The 25,454-nt window shown below is 37.6% G+C and overlaps 1 pseudogene; it reads left to right on the forward strand.

Annotated features, from left to right (window-relative positions):
• Positions 1–18,029: 18,029 nt before the first annotated feature.
• Positions 18,030–19,238, forward strand: LOC136336323 (glyceraldehyde-3-phosphate dehydrogenase-like; annotated as a pseudogene).
• The last annotated feature ends 6,216 nt before the right edge of the window (positions 19,239–25,454 follow it).

Consider the following 25,454-nt stretch of genomic DNA (forward strand, 5'->3'; position numbering starts at 1 on the left):
TTGCAAAGCACTGCTACTTAATGCCACTCAATTGTTTGCCCTTTGTTTTTTGGGAGTTGCTAGATCTTAATAAATGTCCTGCGTCATGTAAAGAGAAAAGGTGAGGTGAAAATGGTAAGTACACATGTGCGCATGCACACACACTTACACTGAGGACGACTTCGCCTAAGCATTGTTTTTATCAGTTCCGTTTTTATAAGGTAAATTGCAAGGTGTGACCCAGATTTTCTTGGGGAGAAAACTTTTGGAGGCAAACTTTATGTGATGTGCAAAATAAATGAAAAGCAAACTGCAATGCCGTGGGAGTTCTGCTTTCATGCTGTAGCTCATTTGTCAAAATAACAGATGCCATGTTGACATGGATGACCTATATAGCCTCTCATTAACTTAGTTTGATCAGACAGCTAAACTATTTAGAAGAGTCTGAGGAAGATTGCAATACAATTGAGGCTAAGTGTTGTATGTGTGCGGAGAGATCAAGACTGGGTGGGTGAGAATCTGAATTCATTATTCAAATAATTGCAGGTGTATGGAGCCACAGAAAAAATCAGAATATCTCTGGACATCTTTGTACTATGATAACAAATACTTATCTGTGTACTTGGACAAATTGCTAGAACATTGGAGGGTGCAATATATTTAATAATATGTTGGAAGTTGCTTATAATAGCTGATTATATCTGTTCATTTTATTGGTTATTTTAGGAACCAAGTTAATAAGTTTATTGTTCTAAAGCAGTAAAGATAAAATAGATCATATATGTATGCTTTCAAATACTTATTTGTTCTTATTATTGGGGCTGACTTGAATTGCCTCTTCTCCTTGGCAAATGGCAGTTGGATTCGTTGTAGAGGATACTCACATCTCTTACTCGTTAAAAATGATGACAATGGGCCTGTTTTCAGTTTGTCTCTGTTGGTTGCCATAGTTTCCTAGGATACAATGACTCCCCGTTTCCATGGGCACACCACTGGCTAGGGTTGAAATGCTCTCTATCACGATGCAAGAGCAAATCTGGGAATCTCATCCGCCTAAAACCATATTATTCAAACTTTCAAAATGGAAGCATTAGAAAAAAATAAAATCAGGGACTCTTCTTGCCCCCAAATGGCATAATGTTAAAGAAATAGCATTCAAGTATAGGCAAGTAGAAATTCATAGAGAAAGGAAATGGACAGGAAAATGGACAAAGAAGGAAGGGGACAGATTCAAGAGCTAAGGAGAGAAGTCACAAACATTATTAGGTAATTTGGATCACATGAGTTAAACAGAATTTTTTAAAATGTGGTGATATTAAAAATGAATTAACAGCACCAGCACCAATTTTACCCTTTGGTTTTATATTGACTCTAGTTTTTGGCACCTTTTTACATTTTTTTTTACAGTGTGCATCAATTATAAATAGTCTGTTACCTGAAGAATTCATGATCCTGAAAGCTGTTTCCTTTAGTTTTAAATTAAGTCCTTGTCTTTTCTACAAATTCCCAGGCTAACACTTTTTTTCCATATGTGGGTTTCTTTTGCCTCTTTCTTCCTCCTGTTTGTCAATTTTATATGCCTTTCTTTTAGTTTGTTTCCAGTGTCACTGTTTTTCACCGCTGTTCTGGACAATAACAGCCAATATTGCTAAATAGAGAAAGAAACAGAATATAAAAATATTTGAAATAAGGAGAAAAGAAAGGATTATTTGCAGAGATAATATTGTCTACACAGAACACTCTAAATTACTGAGTAGGTAACAAACTATTTAAGAGATTAAGAGAATTTAGTAAAGTGGCAGAGTCTAAAAATCAATCTGTAAAAACCAATAGTTTTGGGGGGTTTTTGGGTTTTTTTCTGAAGTTGGAAATGGGGAGGCAGTCAGACAGACTCCCGCATGCGCCCGACCAGGATCCACTCGACATGCCCACCAGGGGGCGATGCTCTGCCCATCTGGGGCGTTGCTCTGTTGCAACCAGGGCCATTCTAGCACCTGAGACAGAGGCCACAGAGCCATCCTCAGTGCCCGGGCCAACTTTGCTCCAATGGAGCCTTGGCTGCGGGAGGGGAAGAGAGAGACAGAGAGGAAGGAGAGGGGGAAGGATGGAGAAGCAGATGGGTGCTTCTCCTGTGTACCCTGGCTGTGAATCGAACCCGGGACTCCTGCACACCAGGCTGACGCTCTACCACTGAGCCAACCGGCCAGGGCCAAAACCAACAGTTTTTATATACAAATGTCATTAGTTAGAAAATATAACGGAAAAGTGTAATTTCTAAAAATAACCAAAAGGTTAAAATAGTTAGACGTATACTTATATTGTGAGAAGTCTATATGGAAAACAGCTTTAAAGTCTAAATTAATCTGTATATTCATTTAATCCTTATGAAAATATCTAGTTTATATTTTCCAGAATCTGAAACAATGCAAAAATTAATCTTGTAAAGTATAATATGCAAAGCCAGTTACAAAAATTCTGAGAAAAAAAATAGTGAGAGGAGAATAACCTTAAAAGACATTTTAAAAAATGATAACTATATATAATTGATATTATGGAAGCAATAAATCCAAAAATAAAACCCAGAGTATATTAATTGGAATAGGCTGGGTAATACATTAATTCTAGAACACTAGGGTGACTATGAGATTTCTTTCTTGCCCATGCTTCACGTGATTGTGGTTGATGGACCAGTACAATGCTCAGTGCTAGGTATCTCTCAGGGACTCAATCTTGTGTTGACTCCCATAGATTCTGGCAGCAACTGTAACATAGAGCTTTTCTTCAGTCTTCCCAGCAGAGTAAGAGAGCTTGGAGAATGACATATAGTTATTCCCCCTTCTCAGCCTGGAAATGGAGCATTTGCATTGGACATGGCCTTGCCTAACTGTAAGGGGGTGGAGCAGCACTGGCTACTCTGCACCCAGGAAATACTCAATGTCGGTGATGAGGAGGTCAGGAATATTTCCAAATACATGGAAGAATGTAGTTTGCAATATAGATTCCACTTCAGGTCTACAGGAAAAAATGATGTTACTCGATATTTTGGTTGGGAAGCATTAGGTGCTGGTAGGGGAGGAGGAGAATCAAGTAACATTCCTTCCATACTCTCATACCAAAATAAATTCCAAATGGAAAACAAGGATTGAAAAGGAAATGAGTTTCTGGAAGGAAGAAGCAACAAATCTTAATTTTGGGGCTGGCAAAAAACTTTCTAAGCAGGACATCAAATTTTTAAGTAAAAATATAAATGACTACATAGAAAATGGAGGTGAGAGGTTTGAATTTGCAATTTGAAAAAAATGAAAAGGGCAGTCCCAAACTCATTCATGATTAATTACAAATGAACACATGAATGAAATGTCATTTATTTTCCTTTCCAAAAAATGCATAATTTGATGATGCCGGGTACCAGTGAGTATCTGGAGAAATGTGTATGTTCATATTTCATTGTTGGGAGTATAAATCAGCAGAGAACATTTTTGTTTGTTTTTACTAAAAATAAAAATGTACATACTGATACAACTGTTAGGATTTTACCCTATGGTAAATTTTTTTAATATTTGCAAAAAATTACCCTAGAGAACAATGCTCATTGAAGAATTATTTAGAGTATTAACAAGACTAAGACAAAGTGTCCCATAGCGAGGACTGGATGAATGAATAATGCTTTACTATTTATGTGAAGATGCACCAGGTGCTGGTATATAAACATCTTTAAACTACATTATTATATGTAAGTGTGAGGGACAGAAAATTATGAATAGTGTATAGATAGATTTATTAAAGACATGTGAATATACATAAACACATCTATATAGAGTATTTATGTATATCCTCTCCACCTCTTATACTTCAAAGAAATTATAAGAAGCTAATAAAGATTAGATTTATAGAGAAGGTCCTATGAGGGGATGTCTGTGGGAGAGGAATGTTTTACTTTTTTTTAAACAATTTTACTAATAATATACACATACTAATTTTTTTGTTCCAATAAAGTTTGGGGCAATTTCTATTTCTTTTTTTGTATTTCTTAATATTTAACAAACATAATTAAAAATTATATATATGCTTATATATATATATGAAACAACAAATAAAAACTTTTTCTCCAACATCATTTTCAAATATAAAATGGAATAGAAGGAAAGTGATAAGTGAAATTAGAAAATGACAGGTTGCATTTAGATATGTTAAACCATTAAAATCTATGTGGTGTATAGAGGGTGTTATATTGAGTGGGACACTTGAAATCATGTCAACACAATAAATTAAAACTAAAACTTAAAAAAATCTTGAATCTTGTTTCTCATTGAGCATTTTTTTTCTTCAGCTTTATTGAGGTAAAATTGGCAACCTTGATATATTTCAAGTGTACAATATGATGATTAGATATACATGCACACTGTGAAATGACTACCATAATCAGGTTAATTAACACATCCTTCACCTCACATGGTTATCATTTTTCTGATGAGTGTGGCAAGAACACTTAAGGTCAACTCTTAGCATATTTCAAGTGTACCATACAGTATTATTAACTATAGTTGCCATGCTGTATATTAGACACCCAAATTTATCCATCTTACAACTGGAAGCTTGTACCCTTTGACCAGTATCTCCGTATTTCCCTACCCCCTAGGCCCTGGCAATCATCATTCATCTTTATTTTGATGAGCTTGAATTTTTTTTTTTTTATTTTGCACACATTTTCTATCTATTTCAAGAAGTCTCGCCACATATATCTATATAAGGGCATTTATTGATGCATCTGTAATAGCATTATTCCAGAAATATCACAAATGTCCCTTTGTTGGGCACAGGTTTAATAAAGCATAGTATAGCCATATAATGGAAACCTTGCAGAATTTAAGAGAATGAAGCAGGGATATATGTCCTTATATGAAAAATATCTAGGTTGTATTACTTTGGGAAAAAAGTAAGATGAAGAAAACTGTGTGTAGTTTGCCACCTTTTATTTAAAATAAAATAATGCCATACATACATGCAGGTTCTCTCTCTCTCATTTGCTCTGTCCTGTCCTCTGTAGGAATACATAAGGAACTGAGAATAGCCATTGCTCTGATGAGAGTGGGAACGAGGATGGAAGAGAGGTTTATTTTTCTTTATTTTCCATTTTTATTTTGTTTTGTCATGCAAAATCTTTCTTTCTTCAAACAGTAAGCCAACTCACAAGAAGCCAAAGAGATAAACACACTATGCTCTGCACTTATCCCCTTAGCCATATGAGCAAACATAATTAAGGGAAACACATCTTAATGTTTGAAATCTTGTCTTTCACTAATTTTCTGTAAATGGTGATATCTATGTTTTATTGTGTAGGAAGTCATGTTATGTTCATCATAACAAAGAATCGTACCCAGTTGCATTCTTTCTGTTTAAATTCGTCTGATAAAAGAAATATGTGGAGAAATGAAAATCCCAAGCTGGTAGAAGTGGCTGTTCATAGAGAAACAGGTAGGTCGCTCGCACCCAAGGCTTACCTCTTGCTGGCTTTGTTATCTCACGTAAATCATGTAGGTTGACTTTCAGCCTTCCTGGCCTGTAATGTGGACATGTAAACTCCCATGCTTCCTTGCAGATTTATGTGTGCTAGTTGTCAAACATGGTAGAAAATATTATATGAAGGGGCTTTACAAATTGTGATGTTCAATTTCAGTGTATGTAGGTGGTACTGATATTCTTTTTAATGGCTGTAGGGTGGATCTGTGGTGGTGTGCATAGAATGTCGATGTGTAAATTCAGGCTTTAGGTAGTGCTTCAAGATATGGCAGTCTTGTACTCTGTTAGTTATTCCACTGGAAGAGAGACCAAATGGCTATTTAATAAGAAACCAGGGAGTGTAGTGTCCTTGGAGAAGTTAGAAATCTGACTGTTAGAGGCTCAGATTCCCTGGCAGCAAGATGCTCATTCACAAATCACCTCCATACTAATGGACGATCCAGGCATAGATCCAAAGAGAAATGAAACTCTATTAGGATTCAGTCACTGTTTATTTTGTTTGACTTCTTAACCCTCTGCTGTTTAATTCCAGTTTTAATTACAGCAGAAAGAACAAAAAGCAAAATAAATTAGCTTTTGAAAAATTATATGTACATACACATTTTTTTGTATACCAAAGAGTTAGCAAGAAAGAGATAATGGCACTGGTTACCTTTTTGCTGTACTTGTCATATGATGTTTGGCTCTCTCTTTTGCTGTGACCTTTTGTTCAGGAGCTCTGGAAAATAAGGCGATTGGTCTACTTTAACATCCCTGACATCTTCTGAGCAAATGATAAGCAATATTTTGGGTGACTGATGGGGTAATTACAAATATAGTGATAATATATGCAAATCTCATGTGAGAGTAATTATAGGTCACTGCTGTTTATGCCATGCCATTTCTGTGGTGATAAAAAAATTGCTGTTAATTACCAGATTATTACCTTCCTTAATTTTGATAATTCTAGGCTATCAAACAGTGTTTTGAAACACAAATCATTAATTTTTCCAGCAAGATGGCAGCCCTGGGTTTCTCAGTCATGATTCCTACAAATGTGTATGTGAAAAAGAGAGAGAGAGAGAGAGGCAGAGAGAGAGAGAGAGAGATTGCACATCTGATAAATCCATAGCAATTATGGGGTAAACAAGGATTATTCATGAGTCTTGGGACGACAAACAGTTTCCTTTTCACTGGCCAACATACATATTTCATTCCCTGAAAGCTTCACTCCTGAATTCTTCTGCATAAATATGACTCTTATAAGCTTCTCTGCCCCCTAGGGAAAAGTGAAATTTGAAACCAGGGAGAGTACGTTGTGACACATTGAAAAACATAACAAATTCTCAAAGTTAAAACCTGACTGTGAAATGCACTTGGGCACTGGTGTTAACACAGTCACTTTCTTGCTGAATGTTGGACAATAACATTAAAACTACCCTTCTAAGGGGGTCAGACTGTATTCAGGCACTGGCCCGCTTTAAAACATTCACCCATGGAAGGCTTTATTGCTCTCTAGGGCCCGGGAACGACATAGATCCTTTCCATGATGTTACCATTGTTTATACAAACAAAATTTTATGTTCACCTTTTAAGTGATGAGATAAAAGAAATTATATACAAAGATTGGCAGCTTTATTTGATTAGATGTGGTTAATAAGGTAATTACTTTATATTTGTGGCTTTTAAGGTCATGTGATTTTTTTTTCTCTGAATATAATTATTAAAATAATTTTTGGTGTTCGTGGGAGAAATTCTTACTTAGGACCCACTAACTGAGGTTCGGTTGCTCTGTTCCTAACTGACTAAGCCAAAAAGCAAAAATCTACAAAACTCTTTTGTGGAATAATAAATAATAATAAATAATAATAAATCAGACCACCGGATATAAATACAGCGAACCACATTTTCAATGTCACCCATCAAAAAGGCAATGTTTAGTGCTTACAGAAGCTACATTTCAGTTTGTTATTAATTTCTCAAACCTGAAAACTTTCTCAAACTCATAAAGACAACCCGGCTAGGCTATAAACTCAACTTATTTTAAAAACTCGTTTTTTTTTTTTTTACTTTTATGACTAAGAGACTGAAGTCGTCCAGAGGAAAATTGAACTTCTGTATTGTTGATCAGAAATGTGACAAATACCGATGTGCCTTTGTATTCCAGGAATAGAGAGAGAAGCTTTATGTGCCGAAGTGCCACCGTAGTCACTTAACTGTTTTCTCACCTGTGCTTACTTATGATTTGTACTTAGTTTTAAATTTTATATAATTATTGTTTTATAGGAACCCACCACACCCCTACGGACACTTTAGATCAGAAATTTTTCAGAGATACAAATGTTTTGATTCAAATTCTTTTGAATCAAATACTTAAGGCTTCACAGATGGTTTATATATAGTATTCTTTTCAAAATATTCTCATCTAAAATGTTAGCAGGGGTATCTCTCCTCAAACCTTTTCACCGGTGAAAATTTTTCAAGTGTCTTTCCTTTCTCCCCAAATAAACCTTAAAGTTGACGGATTCAGACTGAACTGTTAACTATTCCAATTTTGTGTGCCAATGCAATTTAGAACATAAAATCAAAACAGCTTAAACTCTTGCAGGTTGTATAGGGCACTCAGTGTTCTGTAATGGCCACATTGCCGTTTCTCTGATTTGAAATCCCATTTATTTAAAAGGAACTTGAACCTGCAAATCATGTTTCTAACGCGTTCACACCTGTTTTACTATAAGCTGTGGGAGGGACAGCATGATGTTCATAAAATTTGATTTTTTTTTTAAACCTGAGTGCTCAAAAGAAATATGTCCTGATGCAAATGAATCTTATTCCATCTGGGAAGACTTTTGCTAGTTACACATGGTCAGACTGTCCTAGAAATGTCGTAGCTGAAGGAAAGAAATTTTTACACCACTTTTCAACTTCAACCAGTCAAGTCACAAAGCAAAGGCTGAGGAAAAGCCAAGATTTCTTAAAGAATATTTATAGATAAATGTCTTACTAAAAAAATACCTAATTTTCGGCTAGATTTTTATTAAAGTTCACTGAATAATCAGAGGATTATGGAAAATTGAAGTGTAAATGCCATAATTTATATATTTCAATATAGTTATTATTTTAAATTGTTTTGAGATTGGTATTAATTAGAGAAATACCAATCAAGAGTTCTGTCTCTCCAGGAAGCAAAGACTATATTTACCTTCAAGACTGACAGGGGAGGCTTGTATGTAATCAATAAAACAGGTAAAACCTCAAAGACATTGTTCATTGCTTTGGTATCATATAGCAAGTTCTTATCTAAAAAAGGCAGATTCCTGGGCTCTGATTCAGAGGTTATTGTTCAGTGATCTGGACTAGGGCCCGGGAACTTGAATTCCTAATTAGTGCCTCAGATGATTCTAATGAGGTGGTTTCTACAGTGCTTGTTAAAAACACCGCTCTAAGATAATATTTTTTACTGGGATTTTCCTGATTCAATATGGTGTATACACGTTACCAGGCTCTTCCTTTCCTGCTCTCATAAATATGTATATATGTTTCTATCATATGTATATAACATATATATATAATATATATAACACATATATGTAACAATGTACACATTAAAGAGAGAAGTTTAACCTCTTTTATAGACTTTGTAAGGTACTCCTGGTCTCTAGCCTTAGAACAGAACACATGAGGTGAAGCAACCTCTTTCCACCTCTAAGATGTTGATGCATAGTTATTTTCTGGAATAGATAAACCTTGGTAAACAGTAGATGTATTTCTTCACAAGTTTTATTTCTCACCAGAATGTAGTATGGGTCTGTGAAATAATTATTCTAATTAAAGTCTCCTAGTTTTAAAAATGATTCTCTGTGTCGACATCTAATAGTGTTTTGAACTTTTGAAAATTTGGCTTATTTTCATTGAAAAAGAAAGCAGAGCAGAGTCTATGATCACCATAGCCTCTGGTAATTCACGGTCAGTCATATTCTGAAACCTTCTTCAGCCAAGTGTGGTGTGCACATGGGAAGTCCTAAATACTTATACAGGAGTCCCCAAACTTTTTACACAGGGGGCCAGTTCACTGTCCCTCAGACCATTGGAGGGCCGGACTATAAAAAAAACTATGAACAAATCCCTATGCACACTGCACATATCTTATTTTAAAGTAAAAAAACAAAATGGAACAAATACAATATTTAAAATAAAGAACAAGTAAATTTTTTTATTTTTATTTTTTTATTAAATTTAATGCAGTGACATTGATAAATCAGGGTACATATGTTGAGAGAAAACATCTCCAGATTATTTGGACATTTGATTATGGTGTATACTCCTCACCCAAAGTCAAATTATCTTCTGTCACTTTCTATCTGGTTTTCTTTGTGCCCCTCCCCTCCCCCACCCCCCTCTCCTTCCTTGCCCCCCCCTTCACCCCTCCCCATTGCCATCACATTCTTGTTCATGTCTCTGAGTCTCATTTTTATGTCCCATCTATGTATGGATTCATATAGTTCTTAGTTTTTTCTGATTTACTTATTTCACTCCATATAATGTTATCAAGGTCCATCCATGTTATTGTAAATGATCCGATGTCATCATTTTTTATGGCTGAGTAGTATTCCATAGTATATATGTACCAAAACTTTTTAATCCACTTGTTCTCTGATGGACACTTGGGCTGTTTCCAGATCTTTGCTATTGTGAACAATGCTGCCACAAACATGGGGGTGCATTTCTCCTTTTGGAGCCAAAGAACAAGTAAATTTAAATCAACCCAACTGACCAGTATTTCAATGGGAACTATGGGCCTGCTTTTGGCCAATGAGATGGTCAATGTCCGGTTTCATATCTGTCACTACTAGCCGTAACAAGTGATATGGCGCGCTTCTGGAGCCGTGACGCGTGCGTCCTGCGTCACCAGAAGTAGTACTGTACATGAGCGATGCTGCGCTTTGCGGCGCTGCCATATACAGTACTCCAGGAGCACAGGATGCATCCTGTGCTCATCTCACTGACCACCAATGAAAGAGGTACCCCTTCTGGAAGTGCGGTGTGGGCCAGATAAATGGTCTCAGGGGGCCGCATGCGGCCTGTGGGCCGTAGTTTGGGGACCCCCGTACTTATATGTAGATTCCAGGGAGCTGCTTAGGTGTTTCTTTTTTCTTTTTCTTTTTCTTTTTTTTTTTTAATTTTAGAGAGGAGAGAAAGAGAGAGAGAGATGGGGTGGGGAGGATCAGGAAGCATCAACTCCCATATGTGCCTTGACCAGGCAAGCCCAGGGTTTCGAACCAGCAACCTCAGTGTTACAGGTTGATGCTTTATCCCCTATGCCAGCACAGGCCAAGCCTAAGCTGTTTCTTAATGACACCTGGAGGCAATTGTCTGAAACTTCTCAGAATATTTCTAAGTCAAAGCATTTCTTCACTGAATAAATGATTCCTGTTTTGATATCTCAGAGATGTTTTCATCACAGAGCTAACAGTGGGTTAAATACAGTAAAATATTGAACAGACCTATCCTTCTTCCTCCCTTTTTTTCTCCTGCAGAAAAACAAAGTGAACAGATGAAAAGTTAGTCCAAGGATGTCTCATTTTTTTTTTCTAAAGCCTCAGAAGAAATGGAGTGCTGAGTACATCTCCCTTCCTGTAAGCTAGTTGTAAGGCACCTTGTAGTCCTCAGGACCTTGTGTCAAAGGACGGAAGCTGAAGGAAGAGGAGAGAGCAGAAATTGAAATTGAAATTGATTTTAGGGAAGGGAGACGTGTCTCTCCCATTTTAATGATGGCGGTGGCTCGATTGTCCCATTAAATGTGTGTTGTGCTGTTTCCGCATCAGCCAAGGCCGTGAGTCTGGTGTGTGTCCTCTAGTTTGTTCATAAGCCTGGCCAAGAGGGGGACAAAAAGTTGGAAAAAAAAAAGACAAAAGACAATAAGAAAACGTATTGCACATGTGATTTGTATAAATTTGACAGGAAAAGCAAATCCTAAGGTGTGCTGTATCTTGCTCAAAATTACCCTCAAGTCTATGTCAGATCTCAAAGTAAAAACTTTAAGAATTTTTGCTTCCCAGTCCAGGACTGTAGCTGTCAAAAGATTCACATGACCCTATGAACTCAATGAAAGAATTCAATAGAAACTCAAGTTCTCATTCAGAAGACCATTTAATAGAGGCAGAAGCTAGAGATTTTAATAGTTGAAAACTGCTGTATCTTGGACTGAAAAATTGATTTACAGTAGATTTTAATGCTTCTAGCAAAAGGTTTTTGGCATTTTATATCCTACTGTTTGTCATTCTTCTGTGATGACATAGCTATGAATCTTGATTATAGCTCCAATTCCAGTTAGTATAGACTTCCTACGTGTCTTCTTTATCTCTTTTTTCTTTTGAAAAAATGAGAACATATTAAAACTAATTTAAAGTTTTTCTAAAGCAAAAACATCAAAAGGAATCATAATGACATTTATATGTGTGGTGAAGGGCAAAACAATATTTAAAAAAATCTGGAATTGTAGAAGGCACACTGAATATAAAAGAATATATGTGTCTATACAGAATTGACCCTTACATTTCTAGTTAACATGGATTTATATATATTTTTCTATGTAAGAAAGTACAATTTTTGTCATTCAAGTTTTAATTTTGAGGTATTTAAAGAGTCACATGCAAATCTATGAAACAATACAAATCCTAGGGAAAAAGGTACTCTTTCCCCAGCTTTCTAGAATGTACTGTGTTTCCCCATGTATACAATGATCCCGTGTATAAGACACACCTTAATTTGGAGACTCGAATTTTGAAAAAAAAATGTATTACATAAAGTTATTGAACTCAAGTTGTATTCATCATAAAATTCGTACAACTCCTCATCTCTGTCAAAATACCCATTCATTAGCTTGTCCTCATCTGTGTCTGATGACAAATCTTCAACAATGAGTGCAAAAATAAGCACACACAAAAAAAACTGGAAATGTAAGTAAAAAAGTCTACAACCACTGTATAAGATGCACCCAGCTTTTAGACTCCAAATTTTCAAAAAAATCTGTGTCTTATACATGGGGAAATACGGTAACATCTTGTAAAACTATAGTATGATATCATGACCAGATACTGACATTGATACATTCAAGATAGAAAACATTTTCATCACCACCAGGATCCCACACAACGCCCTTTTATGGACACATCCATTTACCTCTTGCCCTTCCGCCCCTCTTTAACCACTGGGAATTACTAATCTCTTCTCCATTTCTATAATTTTGTCATTTCAAAAATGCTATATAAATGGAATCATGTTGTATATAACCTTTTGGAATAGAATTATTTTACTAAGCATATTTTGTATCATTAGTCCATTCCCTTTTATTATTGAGTAGTATTCCATGGTATGAATGTAAATCAGAATGTTGAATTCACCCACTGATGGGCATTTGGATTGTATCCAGTTCTTTAGCCACTATAAAGAAAGCTGTTAATACATTTGTATACAGGTTCTTGCATGAGCATAACTATTCATTTCTATGGGCTAATGATCAGGAGAGCAATTGCTTTGTTGTAGAGTAGTTGTGTGTTTAGTTTTTTTTTTTTAAAAAACTGTCAAACTGGTTTTTTTTTATAATGTCTTTATCATTCTATATTCTCACCAGCCTTAGATAACTGATCCACTTTCTCTTTATTTCCAGGTGGGTTTAGGAGTGCAGGCTCCCCACTAGTCCGCTATTACCTCCATTGCTGATAGTGGTAGGCATCTTGTTACTGTTCCCCACATGGCCTCCACAAACCATAAGGAGCATGGGAGGGGGTGCCCTCATTACCACTAGGTAGTGATGAAAGTCCTATACTTCTCATTAGGCCTCCTCTAATACTGCCCAAGCAGGGAGATGGGCACCTTATTACTGCTGAATGGGGTGACAGTCCAACCTTATTTAATACCACCCTGGTGGGGACAATGGCATGCTTCATTATGGCCTGGCTTCATTATGGCTGAGAATCTCAGCCTCTTCCTTGGGACACAAGTTCTCTGTAGTGTTTGACTAGAGTAGAGTAAATCTTTTAGTGTGTACAAGATTTCTATGTTGCCAGGCTGACCCTTCCTGGTCTTTTGGTTCTAAAGAGCAAGCTTTTGTTGAGATTTTTTTTTTTTTTGATCTGGGCTATTGGCATTACCAGGTATCTATTTGGCTTCTTCAGTTCCATGTCTGGGATATATGAGAAAACAAAACCAAACAAAACAAAAACCCGGGAAATTACTACTAGGACTTCCCATGGGCCCCCAAGATCTCTAAGCAATCTGTCTTCTCTCTCTCTACTTTTCAGAGTTTGCCTACTAATTTTGTTTCTAAGTTATAGGTCTTTTAGCTATACTTTGTGGGAGGCATAGGGAAAAATACAAATACTCCTTTTGCCTGGAAGTGAAAGTCATCATGCATCTTTAACACAAATGTAAGATCAACTTTCTATAACGTCCGTCAGTAGTTAGCTTGAGTCCTTCATTTACTCAATTAGCAGGCAAGCATTGAGTTCCAAGGCTGTACCAGGTACTAGGCTAAGTAAAAGAATACTATGATAAATAAGATGTAGTCCAAGTCTCATGGAGCTCACAGTTTAGCAGGAGAAAAAGAGATACCAAAAAACAAAAAAACAAAACCAAAAAACAAAGCAAAACCCAGTTACAGCAATGTAATAATAGCCTAAAGTAATAGTGATATGCACCAGGCATTATTTTGGTGAGATATTTTTTCATAATCTTTAAATTCTTACTCATTGTCTGCTACACCTAAGTAATCCTGGGGCAGTCTGACACACAGAGAAGACAGTCTATGCACTTTTCTTTTTTCTTTTTAGATCTCTTACCAGAAGATTAAATAGAAAAAATTAACATAAAAAAGATAGGTAGCTTTAAGTCAGATTATGGCATATGGAAGCTAAAAATGCCCCTTGAGGGCAACATTCCAATCTTTGACACAACCTTCCAGTAGTCATTCAGGGTGGCTACAAGTGTTTCTGTTCTGACTTCCTTCTAGTTTCTTTTCTGGGATTTCTGATGTGGTTTCCCTGGCTGGCTTGTCTCTTTCCTGATGGTAGATAAGGGCATCATTATCATCATTATGTGAATTTTGTATTTTAGATTATTCTGAAATCGATTATTTATATATTCTTATAAGACCTGAAATAGAAATACAATAGTTAAAAAACCTTTTTTTGGCCCTGGCCGGTTGACTCAGTGGATAGAGTGTCAGCCTGGCATATGGAAGTCCTGGGTTTGATTCCTGGTCAGGGCAACCAGGAGAAGCATATGCTTCTCCTCTTCTGCCCTCTCTTCCTTCTTTCCCTTTTCTCTCCTTCCACCCTTCCCGCAGCCAGTGGTTTGATTGGTTCAAGTGTGGCCTTGGGTGCTGTAGGGCCAGTAGTCATGGCTGTCGTGGCCATTCACATGCAGGTTCTCGTTAGATTTGGGAAGACGGAAAAGAAACAGTGGAGCCAAAAAATGGTGGGCCATTTCTTTATTAAAGTCTCGCATGAGCCGACAAGCATACACACAGGGAAAACACTTCCCACTTCATTCATTCAGAGCTCCCAAAGCCCTGACACATTTTTGGCTTCACAACCAGGAGAATCTTCTCCAGTTCCTCTTAGAATTAAAAGCCCCACCAGTCTCAGCAGAGCTCACAAAAGCCCCTCACCTCTGGTCCCCATCTGCACACCTTCATTCTCTTTGGTCTTACTCTGCAAACATGGCTTCTTGTCTCTGCAAAACTGGCTTCTCTTTCTTCGTTTCCTTCTTCTCTCTCTTTTAAAACTTTCTGGCAGGAAAACCTCTCCTCCAGCAAACATGAGCAAAACAAAGGCCCTTCCCAAGCAAGAAGGTCACAGATCTCATACCTGGTGCTGCCCAGCGCCATTTTTTAACACTGAAAGTGAGCAAACTCAAATAATACAAATTTTACAAACTCATTTGCTCAACGGGTGCTGAGGATAGCTCCGTTGGAGCACATCAGCCGTGGGCACTAAAGATAGCTTAGTACTCAAGCATTGGTCCCAGATGGTGTTGCTGGGTGGATCTGGCTGGGGCACATGTGGGAGTTGGCCTCACTATCTCCCGTCCTTTCACCTAAATTAAAAAATATATTTCTTTTTCATAGTTGCATCGTTTTTAAAATTGAATTTATTGGAGTGACACTGGTTCACAAAATTATACAGATTTCAAGTTCATACTTCTATAATACATCTTCTGTACACTATATTGTGTGTTCACTCCCCACCCCCAGCTCAAGTCTCAGTCCATCACCACTTATACCTCTTCATCCCCACCTTCACCCCCACAACAGACAACAGTGTGGTGATTGCCGGAAGTATGGTAGTTTTAAAATTTCTGGATTGCTATTTTCACTTTTCTCTGAAGATAACTGAACCCCCGAATGACTTCCTTCTACCCCACAATTTCCTTCAAGACTTTCCATTCCACTTCAACAACCATTTCTGTCTTTTCTGCTATAAATCTGCATATAAATATCTATATCTGCACAGAGAAGTCAGGATCCTCTTCTGGAGATAGTGGCCCTTATTCTAATTAGCCTGCTCTTTCATACCTACTAATTCTCTTACTCTTGCACATTCTATTTTTAGTGTCTGCAAAGCAAGATCTGTGCCAGAACATTTAAAAATACATGTTTTCTTCATAATTCCAAGATGTCTAACTCTATGTCCTTTCTTCAAATTCAGAAAATTTATTTCTTAAATTAAAAAACCTTTTTTTATATATTGACAGAGTAGTTCTGTTTTGTTTTATTTTTAGTTTATTACAGAGCCAGGAGTCTATAATTGGAAGTGCCTCAATGGGATTCCTGCCTAATATTCACCCCCCAACTTCACTAAATCAATATACAACAGCCTTGACAAATGGCATAGACTATTATAGAAGCAGTACTTTCTCTGTGCCTTTGCCATGTTTTGGCAGTCTACAGTTTTAGTGTCTTTATTCCTTTTCTTTGGAAGATATGGGAGGTCTGAGTATTTTTCTGTCTTTTCGTACTTAATATCTGCACCCAATTAAGTGCTCAGCAAGCAGACACAAGGAAGAAAAAAGAAAAGGAAGACCTGATAGCTACAAGAGGAGACATGAGAAGGAATGGCAGAAAAGGAAGTTGTGACTGGTGAATTGTCATAGCACTTCTCTAAGCTCAAGTGGCGCTAGTTGAGAGGAAGCTTTGACTACTCAGAAAGCTCTTGCTAGATTTTCTTTTCTCATGAAGATTACTTCAGATAAATGTAGATTTCATCAGGAAGAATAACTTTGCCTCTGAATGGGTACTTGCTGAAAATGGATTTGTTTTTGCATATCTATTCCTGTTAGGTTAACATAAAATAATACTTAGGTGCTTTGGAATGATGCTTGGAAAGAAAATCAATACTTTTAAGTTAACAAGAACATCATGCTCTGTTTTACAATGTTTACTTAGTCAAAGTTGAAAACACTTCAGCTCTCTGCAATGAAACACTAACTACATTTGCTTTGGCATGGCAAGTAAGTTAAGCCTGAAGAAGCCCGGTCCTCCACATTGTTGCTAACAGGATGACTCCTGAACTGAGAGTTCCTTATTACTGCTTGAGTAAAGCATAGAGTTGTGATTTTTTTTATTTGGTGGTATTTTTTTTAATAATTTTATTTTTTTAATGGGGCGACATCAATAAATCAGGATACATATATTCAAAGATAACATGTCCAGGTTATCTTGTCGTTCAATTATGTTGCATACCCATCACCCAAAGTCAGATTGTCCTCTGTCACCTTCTGTCTAGTTTTCTTTGTGCCCCTCCCCCTCCCCCTTTCCCTCTCCCTCTCCCCCCTCCCCCCCGTAACCACCACACTCTTATCAATGTCTCTTAGTCTAACTTTTATATCCCTTGGTGGTATTTTTTAATGGCTTGCAGGCCCAAGGTTTTAGGTCTGTCCCAATTGCTGTAACGCTTTCATCTCTGCTGTTATTATTTCTTAGCTCTTTTAAGAAACCTAAGCTAAGCCCTGGCCGGATAGCTTAGTTGGTTAGAGAATTGGCCCAAAGTGCAAAGGTTGCTGGTTTCATCCCTGATTAGGGCACATACAGGAATGGATCAGTATTCCTGTCTCTCACTTTCTCTTTCTCTCTGGCTAAATCAATCAATAAAAATAAAAAATAAAATATGTATAAGCAAGCTGCTCTAACAAATAAATCCTCACACGTATGAGAGCTAACACACAACAGAAGTTTGATCTTGCTCATAGCCAAGGCTGGTGTTGGTGGTTAGTAGGTGGCTTTTTCCATACAATGATTTAGTAATCTAGGTTTCTTTCAACTTTTGCCATTGCCGTCTGCTGATTAACACTTCGGATTAGGCTCTCTGCTCCACCTGTTGGACAGACAGGCATCCTCATGCGCAGTGCCAGCCACAACCCTGAGACATGATAGTGAAGGTGTCAGAATGAATAGATTTTCCATGTTGGGTGCCTGGTCACCAAAGTGGCTTTTTAACTCTCACAAAGTGAGTATTGTCACCATTGATGACCCCGTCATTTACCTCAACTACATGATCTACATGTTGCAGTATGATTCTACTCATGGCCAATTCAAAGACATAGTCTAGGCTAAGAACAGGAAGCTTGTCATCAATGGAAGATCCATCTTCATCTTCTAGGAGCGAGATCTCATCAAAATAAAATTGGATGGGCCTGACCAGGTGGTGATGCAGTGGATAGAGTGTCAGACTGGGATGCGGAGGACCCAGGTTCGAGACTCCCAGGTTGTCAGCTTGAGCGTGGGCTCATCTGGTTTGAGCAAAGCTCACCATGTTGGACCCAAGGTCACTGGCTTGAGCAAGGGGTTACTCGGTCTGCTGAAGGCCTGCATTCAAGGCACATATGAGAATGCAGTCAATGAACAACTAAAGTGTTGCAACAAAAAACTAATGATTGATGCTTCTCATCTCTCTCCGTTCCTGTCTGTCTGTCCCTATCTATCCCACTCTCTGACTCTCTGTCTCTGTAAAAAAAAAAAAAAAAAATCAAATGGGATGATGCTGGTGTTGAATATGTTTTGGAGTCCATGGGTGGCTTCACTGCCTTGGAGAAGGCTAGGGCTCATGTGAAGGGTGTAGCCAAGAAGGTCATTATCTCTGCCCCTTCTGCAGATGCCCTCATGTTTGTGATGGGTGTGAACAATGACAAGTATGACAACTCCCTCAAGATTGTCAGCAATGCCTCCTGCACCACAAACTGCTTGGCCCCCCTGGCCAAGGTCATCCATAACAACTTTGGCTATGTGGAGGGACTCATGACATCAGTCCTTGTCATTACTGCCACCTAGAAGACCATGGATGTCCCCTCTGGTGAGCATTATGGCCAAGGGGCTGCCCAGAACATCATCCCTGGTTCTACTGGTGCTGCCAAGGCTGTGGGCAAGTTCATCCCTAAGCTAAATGGGAAGCTCACTGGCATGGCCTTCTGTGTCCTCACCCCCATTGTGTTGGTTGTGGATCTGAACTGCCACCTGGAGAAAACTGTGAAATATGATGACATCAAGCGGTTAATGAAGCAGGCATTAGGGCATTCTGGGTTACACTGAGGACCAGATTGTCTCTTGTGACTTTAACGGTGGCACCTACTTCTCTACCTTCAATGTTAGGGCTGGCATTGTCCTCAATAACCACTTTGTTAAGCTCGTTTTCTAGTATGACAATGAATTTAGCTACAGCAAGAGGATGATGGACCTTATAGCCCATGTAGATTCCAAGAAGTAAGAGCCCCCTGGACCACCATCCACACTGAGAAGAAAAGAGGTCCTTGGCCACTGGGGATTCCTTGCCCCAAATAGATTCCTCAAATGCACTATCTCCTGTTTACCTCCATGGTTTCCATCCCAGACCTCCTGAAGAAGAAGAGAGGGAGAAGAAGCCCTACCTTGTCATGTAACATCAGTAAAGTTCATTGTACCCAACCCAAAAGAAAGGAACAAATAAAAAAACTTGCAACCGGCCCTGGCCGGTTGGCTCAGTGGTAGAGCGTTGGCCTGGCATGCGGGGGAACCCAGGTTCGATTCCCGGCCAGGGCACATAGAAGAAACGCCCATTTGCTTCTCCACCCACACCCCCTCCTTCCTCTCTGTCTCTCTCTTCCCCTCCCGCAGCCAAGGCTCCATTGGAGCAAAGATGGCCCAGGTGCTGGGGATGGCTCCTTGGCCTCTGCCCCAGGCACTAGAGTGGCTCTGGTCACGGCAGAGCGACGCCCCGGAGGGGCAAAGCATCGCCCCCTGGTGGGCAGAGCATCGCCCCTGGTGGGCGTGCCGGGTGGATCCCGGTCGGGCGCATGCGGGAGTCTGTCTGACTGTCTCTCCCCGTTCCCAGCTTCAGAAAAATACAAAAAAAAAACAACAACAAAAAAAACAAAACTTGCAACCAGCTAAAAAGTGCATTCACTCTTTAAAGCCCTGTCCAGAAGTGGTGTACATCATTTGCCCTTGAATTCCTTCGGAGAAAACTAAGTCAAATAACCCATCTAACTTAAGAGAGTCTGGGAAATGTGGTCCAGCCATGTGTCCCAGATATAATCCTATTAAAATTGAAGGAGGAAGCAGTGGTCTCGGACATGAACTTTTCCTTTTTAAGAAATAATCAGCTATATCTCTGGAAATTAGTTCTTTATTTGCATACATCTAAGAGAAATTCAATAGGATTTCTCTGTGTTCAAACTTGAACACAATTTAAAGGTTTCTCAAGGAAAATTATCTGACTCCTTTCAAAATTAGGGTCTCATTTTACATCTAGACGAAAATTGCCACAAAGATGTTAAATCCAAGATACCTATACTTTAGTGTAAAACTCATCACATTTTTTTAATTTGTCTCGAAGCATTTTCTCTGAAAAGGGCTTGTGAAATCACACTTAGGAATTTGAAAGAATTAGAATTTAGGTAAGTAACATGAAATTATTATTACTGCTTATGGAAGCAAATCTGTTAATAATTAGTTATTATTTTTATTAAGAAACAATTACTTGCCTAGTACTGTGCAAGCTGTAAATGGACATATAAAGGCTCACGCCATGCTCTGCAAATCTTCAAGAATGAATCAGAATATGTGAGAATAATTAAAAAATTAAACCAAAACATATAGACTGTGATTCCATGGACAGACCTAGCATTAAAATTGTTTCTGATTTAATAAACCAAAATACAATAATATATGTGACATGAGGCAATAATAATCACAGGTATACCCTCTGGGAGGTCTGGGACTGGAATACCGATGATGTGAAAAAGAGCTGGCTCTACTAGACTGAGTTCAAGTTCCTCAAAGTCAAATAGCAGTAAGGAAAAGTCACATCAAAGGTGATTTTCAAATAAATCCTTACAATAGAAACAACCACCCCCACTATTAACAGTAAATATTTTGAGATAAACATTTTAGACATTTGCTTATGTTAAAAACGTCATCCTGGTCTGTAGACCTCTTGAGCAATGACATTCCTTTTTGGTGGATCTGCCGTTCAGAAGAGACTGTGGCAGATGATCGTGCAGGATGTTCTCAATTACCAGCAAAGCCTCTGCCCCCTGAGATGAGTCAGGGTGACGGGTTTAATCCTCAGTGACTCAGAACAAATGGCTCTATTATTACTTTTTTAAATGTATATTAGTATGGTGTCCTGGTAAAAAAGATAAGAGCCATAGCTGTGATAGACTGATTTTTTTTTTCAATCGAGGTGAAATTCACATAATGTATAAATAAACATTTTAAAGTGTAGTAGTTAGTACATTCACAGTGTTGTGTAATCACCACCTATCTCTGGCTTCAAAATCTTTTATTTTATTAAATTTAATGCAGTGACATTGATAAATCATGGTACATATGCTGAGAGAAAACATCTCCAGATTATTTTGACATTTGATTATGCTGTATACCCCTCACCCAAAGTCAAATTGTCTTCCGTCACCTTCTTTCTGGTTTACTTTGTGCCCTTCCCCTCCCCCCCCACCCCCTCTCTCCTTCTTGCCCCATCCCCCCTTCCCTACCCCCTACCCCCATTACCATCACATTCTTTTTCATGTCTCTGAGTCTCATTTTTATGTCCCTTCTATGTATAGATTCATATAGTTCTTAGTTTTTTCTGATTTACTTATTTCACTCAGTATAATGTTATCAAGGTCCATCCATGTTATTGTAAATGATCTGATGTCATCATTTCTTATGGCTGAGTAGTATTCCATAGTATATATGTACCAAAGCTTTTTAATCCACTCGTCCTCTGACGGACACTTGGGCTGTTTCCAGATCTTCACTATTGTGAACAATGCTGCCATAAACATGGGGGTGCCTTTCTCCTTATCCAGCCATTCTATGGTGTTCTTGGGGTATATTCCTAAAAGTGGGAGAGCTGGGTCAAAAAGCAGTTCGATTTTCAGTTTTTTGAGGAATCTCCATACTGTTTTCCACAGTGGCTGCACCAGTCTCTGTTCCCACCAGCAGTGCAGGAGGGTTCCCTTTTCTCCACATCCTCGCCAGCACTTATTCTGTGTTGTTTTGTTGATGAGCGCCATTCTGACTGGTGTGAGGTGATATCTCATTGTGGTTTTAATTTGCATTTCTCTAATGATTAGTGATGTTGAGCATTTTTTCATATGCCTATTGGCCATCTGTATGTCCTCTTTGGAGAAGTGTCTATTCATTTCTTTTGCCCATTTTTGATTGGATTGTTTGTCTTCCTGGTGTTGAGATTTACAAGTTCTTTACAAATTTTGGTTATTAACCCCTTATCAGACGCAATGTCAAATATATTCTCCCATTGTGTAGTTTGTCTTTTTATTCTGTTCTTATTGTCTTTAGCTGTGCAAAAGCTTTTTAGTTTGATATAGTCCCATTTGTTTATCCTGTCTTTTATTTCACTTCCCCGTGGAGATAAATCAGCAAATATATTGCTGCGAGAGATGTCAGAGAGCTTACTGCCTATGTTTTCTTCTAAGATGCTTATGGTTTCACGGCTTACATTTAAGTCTTTTATCCATTTTGAGTTTATTTTTGTGAGTGGTGTAAGCTGGTGATCTAGTTTCATTTTTTTGCAGGTAGCTGTCCAATTTTCCCAACACCATTTGTTAAAGAGGCTGTCTTTACTCCGTTGTATTTCCTTACCTCCTTTGTCAAATATCAGCTGTCCATAAAGGTGTGGGTTTATTTCTGGGTTCTCTGTTCTGTTCCATTGATCTATATGCCTGTTCTTATGCCAGTACCAGGCTGTTTTGAGTACAATGGCCTTGTAGTATAACTTGATATCAGGAAGTGTGATACCTCCACTTTATTCTTCTTTTTTAAGATTGCTGAGGCTATTCGTGTTCTCTTTTGGTTCCATATAAATTTTTGGAATATGTGTTCTATATCTTTGAAGTATGTCATTGGTATTTTAATTGGTATTGCATTGAATTTATAGATTGCTTTGGGTAATATAGACATTTTAATGATGTTTATTCTTCCTAACCATGAGCACGGTATATGCTTCCACTTGTTTGTATCTTCCTTGATTTCTTTTATCAATGTTTTGTAATTTTCCGAGTACAAGTCTTTAGTCTCCTTGGTTAAGTTTACTCCTAGGTACTTTATTTTTTTGGTTGTAATAGTGAAGGGGATTGTTTTCCTTAATTTCTCTTTCTGACTGTTCATTGTTGGTGTATAAAAATGCTCTGATTTCTGAGTATTGATTTTATATCCTGCCACTTTGCTGAATTCATTTATCAGGTCCAGTAGTTTTTTGACTGAGACTTTAGGGTTTTCTATATACAATATCATATCATCTGCAAATAATGATAGTTTTACTTCTTCTTTTCCAACTTGAATGCCTTTTATTTCTTCTTCTTGTCTGATTGCTGTGGCTAGGACTTCCAGGACTATGTTAATAAGAGTGGTGAAAGGGGGCACCCCTGCCTTGTTCCTGATCTTAAGGGGATTGCTTTTAATTTTTGCCCATTGAGTATGATGTTGGCTGTGGGTTTCTCATAGATGGCTTTTATCATGTTGAGGTATGTTCCCTGTATTCCCACTTTGCTGAGAGTTTTGATCATGAATGGGTGCTGATTTTATCAAATGCTTTTACTGCATCTATTGAAATTATCATGTGGTTTTTCTCCTTCTTTTTGTTTATGTGATGAATCACATTGACTGATTTATGAATATTGTACTAGCCTTTCCTCCCCAGCATAAATCCCACTTGATCATGGCGTATGATTTTTTCCATATCTTGTTGGATCTGCTTTGCTAATATTTTGTTGAGGATTTTAGCATCTATTGATATATTCATCAGCGATATTGGCCTATAATTTTCTTTCTTTGTGTTGTCTTTGCCTGGTTTTGGAATCAGGATTATGCTTGCCTCATAAAAGGAGCTTGGAAGTCTTCCTTCCTCTTGAATTTTTTGAAATAGCTTGAGAAGGATAGGAGTTAGTTCTTCTTTGAATATTTGGTAGAATTGAATTGTGAAGTCATCAGGCCCTGGACTTTTCTTTATTGGGAGTTTTTTGATAACTGTTTCAATCTCATTTGGTGTAATCAGTCTGTTTAGGTTTTCTGATTCTTCCAGATTGATTTTTGGAAGATTATATGTTTCAAGGAATTTGTCCATTTCATCTAGGTTGTCTAGTTTTTTGGCATACAGTTCTTCATAGTATTTTCTTACAATATTTTGTATTTCTGTTGTGTCAGTTGTTATTTCTTCACTCTCATTTCTAATTTTATTTATTTGAGTCCTCTCTCTCTTTTTCTTGGTTAGGCTAGATAAAGGTTCATTGATCTTGTTTACCTTTTCAAAGAACCAGCTCCTAGTGTCATTGATCCTCTGTATTGTTTCTTTAGCCTCTATGTCATGTATTTCTGCTCTGATCTTTATTATTTCCTTCCTTCTACTACATTTGGGCTTTACTTGCTGTTCTTTTTCTAGTTTTTTTAGATGCAAGGTTAAATTGTTTATTTGAGCTTTTTCTAGTTTCTTAAGGTGTGCCTGTACTGCTATGAACCTCCCCCTCAGTACTGTTTATGGTGTGTCCCATAAATTTTGAGTTGTTGTATGCTCATTTTCATGCATTTCTAGGAATTTTTTTATTTCTTCTTTGATCTCATTCTTAATCCATTCGTTATTTAACAACCTGCTATTTAGTTTCCATGTGTTTGAGAATTTTTGAGCTTTTCTGTTGTGGTTGATTTCTAGTTTCATGCCGTTGTGATCAGAGAAAGTGCTTGATATGATTTCAGTCTTCTTAAATTTGTTGAGAGCACTTTTGTGCCCTAACATATGGTCTATCCTAGAGAATGTATCATGAGCACTTGAAAAGAATGTATATTCTGCTGCTTTAGGGTGAAAGGTTCTGAAGATATCTATTAAATTGAGTTGATCTAGTGTGTCCTTTAAGTCTGCTGTTTCTTTGTTAATTTTCTTTCTTGAGGATCTATCTAGTGATGTTAGTGGGGTATTGAAATCCCCTACTATTATAGTACTGCTGTTGATCTCGCCCTTTAAATCCATCAAAGTCTGCTTTATATATTTAGGTGCTCCTATATTAGGTGCATAGATATTTATAATAGTTATATCTTCCTGTTGGATTACTCCCTTTATCATTATGTAGTGGCCTTCTTTATCTCTTACTATATCTTTTGTTTTAAAGTCCATTTTGTCTGATATAAGTATTGCTACCCCAGCTTTTATTTTATTTCTAATTGCATGAAATATTTTTTTTTCATCCTTTTAACTTCAATCTATGTGCATCTTTTGTTTTAAGGTGTGTCTCTTGTAGACAGCATATGTACATATTCTGTTTTCTTATCCATGCAGCTACCCTATGTCTTTTGATTGGATCATTTAATCCATTTACATTTAAAGTTATTATTGATATGTAGTTGTTTATTGCCATTTTATTCTTTAAAGCTATATTCCTTTTTTGCTATATTCTTTTCCCACTTTGATCTATTTACAACAGGCCCCTTA

Source organism: Saccopteryx bilineata, chromosome 4, assembly GCF_036850765.1.
Source record: "Saccopteryx bilineata isolate mSacBil1 chromosome 4, mSacBil1_pri_phased_curated, whole genome shotgun sequence".
Taxonomy (NCBI): Eukaryota; Metazoa; Chordata; class Mammalia; order Chiroptera; family Emballonuridae; genus Saccopteryx; species Saccopteryx bilineata.